The sequence below is a fragment of the Pinus tabuliformis genome, chromosome 1_2 (assembly GCF_031772625.1).
Source record: "Pinus tabuliformis cultivar Carrire ecotype Pingquan chromosome 1_2, CPIR1, whole genome shotgun sequence".
Classification (NCBI taxonomy): Eukaryota; Viridiplantae; Streptophyta; class Pinopsida; order Pinales; family Pinaceae; genus Pinus; species Pinus tabuliformis.
The window spans coordinates 716434691-716449525 of NC_142298.1; the positions used below are offsets into that span (position 1 = coordinate 716434691).

The 14835-nt window shown below is 41.1% G+C and overlaps 1 pseudogene; it reads right to left on the reverse strand.

Moving 5' to 3' along the window:
- The window catches only part of LOC149207749 (ubiquitin C-terminal hydrolase 12 pseudogene), a 77310-nt pseudogene extending 62794 nt beyond the window's left edge, over positions 1–14516 (reverse strand).
- Between the last annotated feature and the right edge of the window lie 319 nt (positions 14517–14835).

Sequence of the window (14835 nt, forward strand, 5' to 3'; positions counted from 1 at the left end):
TATAGGCAAGACATCCAAATATTTAGGGATGTTCCACACAAGGCTTCCTTCCTGTGAATGCTTCTTCAGGTGTCATATTATCGAGGATTCCATGAGGACTTCTATTTTGAATATATACAATAGTGATTGCAACTTCTCCCCATAAAAATTTTGGAATGTCTTGATCAAAGATCATTGTTCGAATACATTCTTTAGGTGTTCTATTCTTCCTTTCTACAACTCCATTTTGTTTAGGATTGTAGGGAAGAATGAGCTCCCTCTTAATTCCTACTTCTTTGCAATATGTAGTTATTTCTTTTATAGTGTATTCTCCACCATTATTGGATCTTAAAGTCTTTATTCTTCTTTCGGTTAAGGTCTCGACTTCAGAGCTAAATTCCTTAAAATTTTCAAATACTTCATCCTTTGTTTTGGGTAGATAGAGTCATGTCTTTCTAGAGTGATCATCAATGAAGGTTACATAATAGAGATGACCTCCAAGTGATTTGTCAGACATAGGCCCACATACATCTGAATGGATAAGGTCCAATATTTCTTTACACCTTGTTTCATTGCTTGTAAATGGTTTCCTTGTATTCTTTCCTAAGGTACATCCCTTAAATATTCCTTCACGATCTTCTTTAATATTGGGAATTCCATTTACCAATTTGTTGAGAGAGGGAATAACCTTGTAATGTAAATGACCATATCTTCTATGCCATAGTTTAATGGGATTGATTTCCATGTGAACTAGGGCTTGAGGAGATGGTGTTAATACTCTATATAAACTTCCTTCATGAATTCCAGTGACTCTAGCTTTATCAATGCTTGAATCTTTACCCCAAGCCAAAACCTTTCCATCTACAAAAGCAACTCTATCACCTTTATCTTCTAAGCAAGAAATTGAAAGTAAATTCTTTTTCAAACCTAGAACATATAGTATATTGTTGAGATGTAGCTTTGCTCCATTGTCCAACTTTAAAGAAGTTGATCCCAGACCTTTAACATCATAGCTTTTGTTGTCTACCAATTCCACTCTATGAGAAGATTGTTCCTTTGATATAGTATGAAGTTGTTTGCTATCTCCTGTCATGTGTCTTGATGCTCCACTATCAATAATCCATGCATTGTCATCATTGAGTGAACCTGTGAGTGCAGCCAAAAACCCTTTGTCTTTGACTTTGTTGAATAAGTTGTAGATGATCCTTTTGATCCAGCTTCCTGCAATGTTGAATACCATTTTCAAGTATCTTATAATAGAGGGAGTAGTCCTTTATTTCAAGCCAATAGAGTGATCTCCAATCTTCCCTGACCTTAGCTCTGATACCATGTTGAGAAATCAATGCTAGTAGAGTTAGGGTTAGATTTCTCTTTCTTGATAATTACTTGTGAATTGTATTGGCTTCTTTTATATCTTTGTTATATTATCTTTCATCAAGCAATTACCAAATTATATGTGTATGAAGATCACAAGAACGAGAGACATAAGATGTAGGCACTTTGCCAAGGAAAAGTCCCTATCTAGGGGAAAACCCAGTAAAACTTCTCTCTTCAATAGTTAAGATGAGATAATCCAAGACTCTTCAACCTAGACACAGACCTCCTCCAACCACCAAGTCAACCCACCCTTCTAACAACTTTGACCTTGATCTTCGGCCTTGCAACAGCAGCACTTCGACTCAACAAATCTAGAATTTCAACCTTCCAACAGCAGAATCTTCGACCCAACACTTCCAGAAATTTGACCCTCCTAGCAACAGAACTTTGATCCAACAACTATCCTAGTAACTTCGCATAAAAGAGAGAAAGATATAGCCCAAAAACTCTGACTTGTATTTCTTCCTTCTTCACCTTGAACTTCACACTTTTATGCTCTTCCTTGATATAGATCGAACTTGTTGAGTTGATATCTCCAAATGAATTCAAACTGCTCGTATATATAGGCTTTTGGTGAGGTCGAATTACCCATTTTGAGGCCGACTTGATCTCTTTGAGGCTAACTTGGTGTGGAGGTGACAAATGCCTTATTTGACTCAATAATAAACCTTTTTACATGATTCAAAAGCCCAAGAAGGGTCTCTTTAAATAGACAATGACCCTAATGACTCAGAATAAACCTTGGAATCCTCAATGGGGACTTTGACCTAAAACATGATGACCCAAGCATGAAACCCATGCTTTAATAAGTAATAATAATAATAATAATAAATTCTTTTTCATTCTTTAACTCAAATATAAATATGAAGACCAAACCTAGTTACATTCTTCAACACTACCTAGGAAGGTAACACTACTTCAAGATTAAAGCCCCAAATTTGGAAGAGGAGCCCCATATGAGGTCTCAATATGCCCTTGTTTAACAAGCTTGGTTCACTTAGATGCACTAATGAATTATTGTACCTGATGGTGAGGATGCGAAACTGGACATTATATCTTATTGGCAGGTGGTTTCATCATGGGTTGGGAAACTTAACTGAGGCTTAAGTCCACTAGGGGAGCATATGCCACCCTCTAGGTGAAGCATTGAGAGCCATGGGATTCCTGTACTTGCAGAGCATAATTACTTCATTCCATGGGCACCTACAACACCACAACTATCCACACTTTGCTCCATATTATTCATGAGATGATGCACTTGGACCTACATGCCCCCAGTCGGCTTAACAATGTACTCATGGCTTGGTAGTTGCTCCAAGCCCAGTGAGGATTGTCTCACCCTTAAAGAGACATAGGAGCACTAATACCATTCTCCGATCCGTAAACGATGGAGCAAATTCAGGCCATTCTATCACCAGGAGACCCATGAGACCCATTTTGTGACCCAAAAACAAAACTGGGATTCGCTTGATGATTTGCATGGATGTCTAGGGGCCAACCCCTAGTAGATGATTTATGTAACCCTCTTGACTCACTGTGGCACAAGGAGGGCTAAACACATGCATCAAGAAGGCCCATGTAGTGATGACGCCAACATTTCAATCCTCTCGTACGTTTATCTTTATGATTTTTCATTAGCTATGTGGTTGGCTTGTAACCACAATTAGTTTTTCCCTTCATTTGACATCTAAGAGGGACTTCTAGGCTAAAATTAGACTTGATATGTTACGTATAAATAGATGAGAGCTCATTTGAGCTACTCATCATCATCACACTTGAATTGGATCTCTTGAGAAGAACTCACACTTGTTTCTTTGGCCACTGGATAATCTTTTGGAATGCATTCTAACATTTGGAGCTAATTTGCATTTCTTCTTTGGAGCTATTTCTTGGATCTTGGATGGATATATTGCATGTCATCTTGTAAGTGCTTAATGTTGATGAAATTTTCTCTTGAATTTGTTTAATGTATGGAATTGTTGCTTCTAGAATGTGCTAATTGTGCCTTAATTATTGAAAATTAATTTTGGAAGGCTTTCTAGTTTAGTATTTCATATGCTATTCAATGTATGACATGTAATGAATATTCCTAGTGGAGGAAATTCTTGAACTCTCCATGAAATTCCAATATCTTGGAAGTGGGTAAATGCTTAAATGTGGTACCTAGGGCATCATTTTTAAGCCTTATTAGAGACAATTTAGCTCACCTTGAACATTCTAAGACTCCATATGCCCAAAGTACAAGGCACTAATCCAAGTCCTTGGTGGTCATCTCTACTTTGCATCGATAATTTTTCCTCTTAAAATTCAGTCCTTTTGAGGCTAGGGCGAAAATCTAGCGCTTGCATCGAAATTTTAGGGAGGAGGAGTTTTTGGAATTCGAGGGCCTAAACGTTAAGCTTAGGGTCTAGGCTACCTATGCTCTAATTTTGTTGGGCATCCACATGAGTTTCATCCATAAAAGCTCTTGCCCTAGGTGTTGCTCCAAGAGGGAAACCCTAGTTTCTTCTCCCTCAACTAGGGGACTTATTTGAAGGTTGTATGAGCTTAGTGCTTGTTGAAATATATCTAAAGAAGCCTTTTCTCTCGGGAATTGACCTTGTGAATACCTAAATCTCAAAGCTCTAATTCTTGTGCCTTCTTTTTTAGGGCTTTTCTTAGAGAGCAATTTGCTTCTCTGAAACCTTGTACCATTATTGAGCCTCTATTTCGAATAAGCTCTATCTTGATCACTTCGTGCCCTATACCTAGCATATCTCTTCTAAGTGATCTCCTTCCTACCAGGACTCCTCCCATCGATGAAAGTCCGTAAAGAGTAGGGGACCTTGGCTGTGGTGACTGTGGGCCATTGCCCCATTGTTAACACTTAGTCTAGCTCTGTCTTGTAGGGTTTCTCTCTCTAAGGCCTGCTAGATTTTGTGGTAACATTTTGGCACCATTGTCAAGGAGGAAGTTAGTCTACCTTTACGAAATATTTACCTTCTTCCCTAATGACAATATAGATCATTATTTGGTGACTCCATTGGAAAAACGAATCCCTAGTTCTTCATTAAGCCTCAAATTCGATGCTTTTATGGGGAAACAAGCATATCTCAAGGCATTTCAAGTTCACCCTAGGGACTCCATATCAGAATCTCTTGAAAATTTGCATGGAAAGAAATGGCTCACTAGAAGGGCCTATTTTATATGTTTCATGATGATGATCCTCAATCAAATTGTCATAATGTCATTATTAACCAAGAGGAGCTTGAAGCCTCTCTTGATGAATCTCTTGGGAGGCATGTGATTGAGGAACCTCTCCAATGCCTTGAAAGGGGGTTGTGGTTCTTCCCAAGATATGATGATTGTAGCACACCTTGTTCTTTCCTCGATAATCAGGATGATGTGATTATGGATACGTATGAACCATCAATCTCCTCATGTCATAAGGAGGATATGCTCGAGCTTGCTCTTCATTGAAATTTTATGAGCTTGGTTGCTGAATTATCCATCCCTTCGTTGCAAGATAAGATCCAATGACACATGTTGGATTCCTCTTTTTCCTTCTCATCCATGATCCTTAATTCATGCTCATCTTATTTTCCCACCTCCCACCCTTATGATTCATCATGCTAATCTTGCTAAGGAGGATGTGATATTTGGTTACCCTATCTCTTGATCACTTATAGGGGCGAGTTTTGTTACATTGATATAATAATGTGTTGGTTATATTGGCTCTATTACTACACTTAGCTCTTGCATAATGTGTTAGCATGCATGCTAGTGTAGGAGCATTGCATGTTTTTTTTACATAGCTAACATCATCATATCAGTTTCTCATGCTAAAATAGATTGCATTATAGATTAAAATTGCACCTTAGAATAAATTTACTTTTTTTTATATGATTTTATTATTTGGGAAAACATGGGCGATAAAGTATGCCTAGTGCACATGCTTCCAATAGTTGTTTTGTGGTGAGAAAGGCACTAGTCTATGTCGCAGGAGATTGTTGGAGTTCTCATGACCTCCCCATTCCAGTACATGGATCATGCGCTTAACAGTGAGCTCATGTCCCAGTTGGAGCCAGATGTTACCCACCAAGTGGGGACCCCTAGGAGAGATTCTTTCCTATTCATCTTCTTCAGCCAACAACCAGCAGCCCCTGAGAGCCACCTGTAGTCGATGTAATGTGTCACTTTATCTCCGCTCCTTGCATTAGTTATATGTTTTCTCGCCCATCTGTTAAGAGCATAGGTTAGAAGGTGGGCAATTTGATCCAAAAGGTATGTTTATCATTGTGTGATCAGGTACTTACGCTTGTTTTTCATTGGGAATTTCGGGCATGGATTGTTGGGTAACTTGGAAGAAGGAAAGGCTTTGACTGTGGTTTTGTTCCATCACCTTAAGGGGGGGGGTTAATCTTTGTTAATTTTAGGTATGTTCTATGTTAGAGCAATTTATTTCAATTTTCACAGTTAGCTCATTATCTTTTCCAGATTAGCAATCACATCAGCATTAAAGTAAACTGCAGATAGAACATAAATATAAATAGCAGAAGACAAGCAAAGATAGGAGGCCACAAGATGTGGCGTTAGCCAGGGACAAACCCCACAATGTGGGGAAACCCTTGATCAATTCTTCTTTTATGTTCTTCAAAGTTCAGTAGAGAAAGAGAGAGAGAGATAGTACATTTACAATAGAAGTCAACACTTTGACTTTTGATATCTGCAGAGATCAGTTGAAGACATATTGCTTCAACTGATTCTCTAAGGTGACTCCTTCACCCATCATAGTGCTGCATCTCGTCCATTTGCTGCACCTTACCGTGTAGTACCTTCATGCTGCATCATGCATCATCATGCTGCTCATGATCTCATACATCACTGTGCTGCCCATACATCATGCTGCCCATGATCTACATCATGCTGCTGCCCATGCCATATATGTTGGCATGTCAATGAATATGATGACACAATTCCACTGAAGATGGTTACAGTCATACCATTGACTGCTATATCAACATTACTGCCCATCAAGTCTTCAAGGTCATGAGTCTTCATACACTGTGATAGATGACAATGTATATGTCATCAAGATCATTGCATATGCTATGCTTTCTGTGACATAGACAGATTCGTATAGTTATGCCCAGGATGTATTACTATGACCCTTCTCCTCACACCATGTCTAGACAGAGGTAGTGATCATCAAGTAGTTGACCGAGACTTGATTGTCCTGATTGCAATTGCGGTTTGTCATGACTGTGGCACCCTTATATTGACTGCGGCTCCTACTGCGGCTTTCACCCTTGACTGTGGCTCCCTTAACTGCGTGAACATATCTCCAAGTGTCCCTTATACCAGCGTATAAGTGTCTCTACAACTGCGTTATATATTACAGCGTGTATATCATTGACAGCGTGTATATATCATGTTGTGTTCTTGCTGCGTTGTATTGCCTGTATGTATCATGGCCTGTATATATCTTGCTGCGTTGATGAGCAGTCTATTTCAGCATCCATTTAAGTGTATATATGATCCAGGTGGATGTTGGTGGCCACCCACCAACCCATTTGGACCCCCACAACTGTCTCTTTCAGTCTTTTCAGTTTCCTAAATTGTAGCACAATTTACTATTTTTAGCAGTTTTTCGGGTCCTGAACTTCCGGAGCCGTTTTGAGGCCCTAAACGACGTTTTTTTGGGAATCTGGGGCAACATGGGTCCATGGACCGATGTTGCCTCCCAAAGTGGTAGTACTCGGATAGATCTTTCTAACGAGCTATCGTACGCGTCAAACGGAGATCGTATGCCAAAGTTACAACCCCGGGAAATTGATGTACCAATTTACCCAAACGGGGCCCACAATTTGGCGTTTCATCTTCTAGGGCTAGGTTTCGGGATGTGAAGGGTTTTCCATTGTTTCTCAACAATAAATAGGCCTTCAAGCCTCATTGTAATACAGTTTTTGGAACAGTTCAGAGGCATGTAGCCGCACATCTCTTCTCAGAGATAAGCTACCATCGCCCTAGCTGGGTTATTTCTATTTGTAAGCATATTTCAGTATTCTCCATTAATGAAATGAAGTATTATTTCCGCTGCATCTCTGTTTTTATGGTTATCGCATCTCTGTATTTATGGTTATCTCTGTAATCTATTGCGTTCCTGTCTAAATCCGGATCAGTGGTATCAGAGCGGTCTGCTTTTTCTCTGTTTTTCTTTGCATGTCCCCAACGAGGTCGGGATATAAGGAGTTAGGGCTTGAATTGGTCGAACCTTTGCAAGACCAGCCTCGCAAATCCCGACGGCCTCCCATGGCGGATGAGAAGAAAGACGAGGGAGCAGGAGATCCTATCAAAATCTTGCTCGAAGAAGCGCTCGAGCGGCAAAGGAACGCGATGATGGATAGCTTTGCGCAGATCCTTCAGCGGCTACCCAGAGGCGACGCATCGGCTTCCAACAGCGACTCTGGAAATGCCACACCCTTCAAGGTACAAGTTAATTTTGAAATCCCCATCTTCGAGGGACATATAGATGCAGATGCTGTAGATAAATGGTTAAATCTGCTAGATGGGTATTTTTCTGTTCACGAATTTTCAAGTCGGGAAAAGATTGTTTTTGCTCTTCTCAAAGCAGCCCCCCACGTCAAGGACTGGTGGGAAACCTACTGCGAGCAGAAGGATGAAAGTACAGACTCACTATTTTCGGCCGCACCCACTTGGAATGACTTTCGGGATGCCATCAAGGAGCAGTACTACCCTGTCGGAAGCTATGAGGACAAATACATCAAATGGACCACATTGCGGCAGGGACGAGACCAAGATGTGCCGGAGTTCACAAACATTTTTCATACCCTTCGCACACAGTTGGGTATCAAAGATTCTGAGTTGCATTTGGTACTCAAATACCGCGGCTGCCTACACAGATACATCCAGGAAGAGATGGGGTTCTTGAACATCCCCTCACTCGGCACAGCATACCGATACGCTGTCAAAATCGAACAAAAGTTCAAACAGAAGAAGCGAGACTTTGGATCTGCAAATCCGAAGCCCAAAGGACAAAGCCAAGGCGGGGTGACCCAAGACAACCCGTCGAAGCCGCAAGAAAAGAACAACACCACGAAGCCAAGGAAGGACACAGGAAAGTGGTGTGAGTTCCACAAGAGTCCCACTCATAACACAAGTGAGTGTCGGACCAAGCAGTCATTGGTGGCCGAATTGAAGGCTTCCGAATCAGATGGATGTTCCGACCCTGAGCCAGAACCTGACAAGGGGAATGTCAAAGGGAAGCAGATCATTGATGCGGATCCCAGCGCCACTGTTGCCACCGCCAAGATCCAGAAAGATGAGCCCGAAAATCCAGAGGAAGGGGAGCGTCTTTTCCACTCACAGATGTGGGTGAAGGGTTCACCGCTACAATTCATTGTCGACCGTGGCAGCCAAAAGAACCTCATTTCAGCAGAGGTCGTGAAGCGGTTGGGCCTACCGACTACACCACACCCACAGCCGTACAATATCAGGTGGCTTCATGAAGGACGAGATCTCAAAGTTCGCCAGCAGTGTCGCCTTCCCTACAACATCAAGCCCTTCACAGACGAGGTATTGTGTGATGTTACACCTCTGGATGTTTGTGATGTATTATTAGGCCAACCATACTTGTGGAGGCGACATGCTGTGTATGAGTCCAGGCCTCGTGCTGTCATTATTTCTTTGAATAATTCATTATACAGGATACCAGAGGTAGCCCCACCTACCGCCACATCTTTGATCACTACCAAGAAAGGCAGCAAGCTCATATCACAGACCAGGAAATTCATTTGTCTGGTTCACTCCCAAAGTAAGGGGAAGATCGTTGCTACATCCATGACCCCTGCAAAGGGTTCCTCCACGCAGCAGCAGCAGCAAAGGGATACGGTCATGACAGAACACAGGAACAACTTCTCCTCACCCACAGGGGTATCACACAAGCTTCAAGTGGGCAACAAAGTCTGGTTGCATCTGCAGAGAGAACGCCTTACCAGAACCCATCAGAAGCTCAGACCACTCCGACATGGTCCTTACAGCAGTACCAAGGCTATGGACAACAATGCTCTGAAGCACAACATTCCTCCATTCCTTCGCATGCACCAAATGTTCAATGTGGACCATCGTCAACCATGCTTCCCACCATCACTGGACACATCGGAGATTGCAGGACAAGTTCAGCAGATGGAGGAACTCAACGCAATGGGGACCATTGCTTCCTAAGGGGGGAGGAATGATCCAGGTGGATGTTGGTGGCCACCCACCAACCCATTTGGACCCCCACAACTGTCTCTTTCAGTCTTTTCAGTTTCCTAAATTGTAGCACAATTTACTATTTTTAGCAGTTTTTCGGGTCCTGAACTTCTGGAGCCGTTTTGAGGCCCTAAACGACGTTTTTTTGGGAATCTGGGGCAACATGGGTCCATGGACCGATGTTGCCTCCCAAAGTGGTAGTACTCGGATAGATCTTTCTAACGAGCTATCGTACGCGTCAAATGGAGATCGTATGCCAAAGTTTGAACCCCGGGAAATTGATGTACCAATTTACCCAAACGGGGCCCACAATTTGGCGTTTCATCTTCTAGGGCTAGGTTTCGGGATGTGAAGGGTTTTCCATTGTTTCTCAACAATAAATAGGCCTTCGAGCCTCATTGTAATACAGTTTTTGGAACAGTTCAGAGGCATGCAGCCGCACATCTCTTCTCAGAGATAAGCTACCATCGCCCTAGCTGGGTTATTTCTATTTGTAAGCATATTTCAGTATTCTCCATTAATGAAATGAAGTATTATTTCCGCTGCATCTCTGTTTTTATGGTTATCGCATCTCTGTATTTATGGTTATCTCTGTAATCTATTGCGTTCCTGTCTAAATCCGGATCAATATATATATCTCTTTTACAGCAGGTAGGGTTTCTTCATTTGCTTGCGTATGTATGTCATGGCCTGCATTTAAATGTCTTCGTATATATCCTTATCATGAACTATGAACAACGTAATATGTCCAACGTATAAACACCGTATCACTTCCATTATGAACTGCGTATATGAACAACATATCACATCCAGCGTATCTGAACAACGTATAAGGTCTCCATGATTTGTATATAAGAATCTTTATGACCTGCAGCTAGGGCATGTTTGTACTGCGGCTAGGGCATCATACACTTAGTCCAACTTACTCTTTTTGTGTCTCTCCTTCACCAAAAACCCAAGACGTGGAGAGGAGGAGATCACATGAAGAGCGTATATACAAATGACTTCAAATCCTCTTCTATTTATACTAAAACGTAGATGATGAATATACATGACGTTTGGGCTTCTAGAGCCTACATAAGTTGCTGGTCGACTTGATAATAATTCCATAATCAAAATAAATTCATATCGCCATAAATACTTATCGGAATCAGATGATCTTTAGATCAATCCTACACCTCTCGACGAGAGGGATCCAATAAAAATATTAGCCGCCATAAATAAGATGACCCACATGGAGTTTAGCCCTAGTTGCCGATTTTAACAATCTTCAATTCTTACTCCTGTGGGATCTCCCTTATTTTCCTATGGCTTTAGGATGGGAACTACTTGGGAAACCATAATTTTGGTAGTGTGGTCTTGTTTTCCTGTTCCACATTTTTCACTCCCCTCTGCACATTACACGCCCTATTTCATCATTTTTTCCTTCTCTGGGTCCACAAGGCACTAACACACTCCCCACCCCTTGTTCACATATTTAGGTCGGGCCTAGAAATGTTGCCCCAAAGGTTGATGTAGCTAAAAGAAAGTTAAAAACATATCATGGCCACAAGCAAGGAACAAAAGAAAAAGAAGATCATAAAATGTAAAAGATGGCCGAGACATTCAATATAACACGTGGGCAAAAACCAAACATGAGCTCTATCCCCTATGAAGGCCATCACCCTGGTTCCTAGGGCCCTATGAGTGCCCCCACATCATTAAGGAACCCATGCAAGTCCTAACCCTTGATGGTCGATGAATTGCAACACCTTAAGGCTCGGTAATAATTGTTCTATATCATTCTCTCATTTCCTGGAGTTCGTAGTAGTAATACAAATAAAAACCAAGAAAAGGCAAAAGGCAAATAAAGAGAGGTGGAAAAACAAAGGCTGGAGTAACTCATGTATACGTGATTTCTCCCTCCTACATCTATATACCCAATATGTGGACATCCCTCATCATTGCTATCCTTGCACCCATGGCATTTGGCCTTGAGATCCTCGTGCCCCCATCCATTTCATTATCATTCACATGCCACTTGTTAATTGAAGGATGTACGTGGGATCTGTCTTCCCCTTAACGACTGATAACACCTAATAAGGTTGTCTATTAACCACTCCTACCTAGGGAGGTAACACTACTTCGAGATTAAAGCCCCAAATTTGGAATAGGAGCCCGATATGAAGTTTCAATATGCCATTGTTTAACAAGCTTGGTTCACTTAGATGCACTAATGAATTATTGTACCTGGTGGTGAGGATGCAACACTGCACATTATATGTGATTGACAGGTGGTTTCATCTTGGGCTGGGCAACGTAATTGGGGCCTAAGTCCGCTAGAGGAGCATATGACACCCTCTAGGTGAACCGTTGAGAGCCACAAGACTCTTGTACTTGCATAACATCATTACTTCATTCCATGGGCACCTACAACACCACAACAATTTTTGCTTTGCCCCATATTATTCATGAAATAATGCACTTGGACCATCATGCCCCCAATTGACTTAGTAGTATACACGTGGTTTGGTAGCTGATCTGAGGCCCATATGAGGATTATGTCACCCTTAAAGATATGGGAGGGCTAGCACCATTTTCTGATCCCTCAACGATGGAGCAAATTCAGGCTCTTCTATCACCAGAAGACCCATGAGACACATTTTGTGCTCCAAAAACAAAACTAGGATCCACTTGATGATTTGTATAGATGCCTAGGGGCCAACCTCTAGTAGATGATTTATGGAACCCTCTTGACTCACTTTGGCAGAAGGAGAGCTCAATGCATGCCTCAAGAAGGTCCACATAGTGATGATGCCAACATTTCGACCCTCTTGTCGGTTTATCTTTATGATTCTTCATTGGATATGTGGTTGGCTTGTAACCACAATTAGTTTTTCCATCCATTTGACAACTAAGAGGGACGTTTAGGTTAAAATTAGACTTGATAGATCATGTATAAATAGATGAAAGCTCATTTGAGCTACTCATCATCATCATCACATTTGTATTGGATCTCTTGAGAATAACTCACACTTGTTTCTTTGGCAATTGGAGAACTTTGACATTTGGAGCTAATTTGCATTTCTTCTTTGGAGCTATTTCTTAGATCTTGGATGCATATATTGCATGCCATCTTGTAAGTGCTTAATGTTTATGAAATTTTTCTCTTGAATTTGTTTAATGTATGGAATTGCTACTTCTAGAACGTGCTAATTGTGCCCCAATTATTGAATATTAATTTTGGAAGGCTTTCTAGTTGAGCATTGCATATGTTATTCAATATATGGCATGTCATGAATATTCCTAGTGGAGGAAATTTTTGAACTGTCCATGAAATTCCATATCTTTGAAGTGGGTAAATGCTTAAACGTGGTACCTAGGGCATCATTTTTAAGCCTCCTTAGAGACGATCTAGATCATATTGAACATTCTAAGATTCCATATGCATAAAGGACAAGGCACTAATCCAAGTCTTTGGTGGTCATCTCTACTTTTCATCCATAATTTTTCCTCTTAAAATTTGGTCCTTTTAAGGTTAGGGTGAAAATCTAGGGAAAATTTTAGGAAGGAGACTTTTTGGGAATTTGAGAGCCTAAACATCAAGCTACGATCTAGGCTACCTATGCTCCAAGTTTGGTGGGCATCCACTCAAGTTTTATCCATAAAATCTCTTACCCTAGGTGTTGCTCCAAGAGGGAAACCCTAGTTTCTTCTCCCTCAACTTGGGGAATTCTTTGAAGGTTGTATGAGCTTATTACTTGTTGAAGTATATCTCAAGAAGCCTTTTCTCTCGAGCCTTGACCTTGTGAATACCTATTACCATTGAAAAACCTCAAAACCCTAGGTCTTGTGCCTTCTTTTCTAGGGATTTTCTTAGAGAGTGATTTGCTTCTTTGAAGCCTTGTACCTTTATTGAGCCCCTCTTTTGAATGAGCCCTATCTTGATCACTTTTTTCCCTATACCTAGCATATCTATTCTAAGTGATCTCCTTCCTACCGGGACTCCTTCGATCTGTGAAAGTCCATAAAGAGCAGTGGACCTTAGCTGTGGTGATAGTGAGCCATTGTCCCATTATTATCACATAGTCTAGCTCTTTGTCTTATAGGGTTTCCCTCTCCAAGGCCTGCTAGATTATGTGGTAACAGAGCCAATGGAATGCTTTTTGAGGGTATATCTTTTTTAGTTGTGGGCATATGATAAACAACCTTTCTGAAGTAAGGAATATGATATAATTTCTGGCGCAAAGAATTCATGTAGCAAGTCACCCCTTGATTTTTTAGCGCAAACAAATTTGTTTTCTTTTTAGAATAATATGCCCAATAATCAGGTACCCTTGCTACACGGACTTCTACGTCCACAATCAAAGTATCATCTACCAAATATCATTTGGTGGGGTCGTAAAATTCATGTAGAGGCATGAACGATGTGAATCCCCAATCACTCTCCCATGCATTGAACTGGTGTTGTGTTTCTTTCTTGATGGTGAACTTGTGATGAATCTGATTGACGATAGCCAAAATGAAGAAGGCATATTTGTTCCAACCATAAGGTAAAAGCAAAATCTGTCACATCTAATTAAATGGACAAAGTGGTCCACGTCGTTCCATTTCGGGAATATCAATGCACACCATTTATAACATCTTACTATGAATTCATCTGAGTAACGGTTCGTAACATTCAATCTGGAGACATGCTCTGTCGACCAAGTGAATTAGTAAAGTGGGGTCTCCTCCATGGGCTGATTCTCTACTGTACTCACTAACTCACTTTGTTTTGGTTCCAGTGTGTTGGCCATTGTGTTTTGCCCAATAGCTAGCATTGATACGTTATCAGAACCATCATATTTAAGAGATTGATCTCTTGTATCCCCCTTTGGATGATATAGCCAATCAAAATTGTAAGTTGAGGGCTTGGATTTGCCCATAGTTTCGTGGGATTGAGGTTTTTTTTCCTTTTAGGTGGATACAACCATGTCCAATAATTAGGGCATGTCACAACTCCTGCTACACAGCCTTAGCACCTAGCGTGGTGTCTCAGGAACCCTAGCACGTAATTTAATTCATTGGGAAAGGTATCTTCGACTGTGCCTTTCCACCTTGGAGAAAATACAATGACCAAACCCTTATATATGAGCGTCGCTGGTGTATGACACTAATTCAAAATCCACAACAAAACTTCGGTAGTCTGCGCTATACCTTGGTTGGTAATAATGGGATGCCTCCAGCTTGATCCTCACTACACAG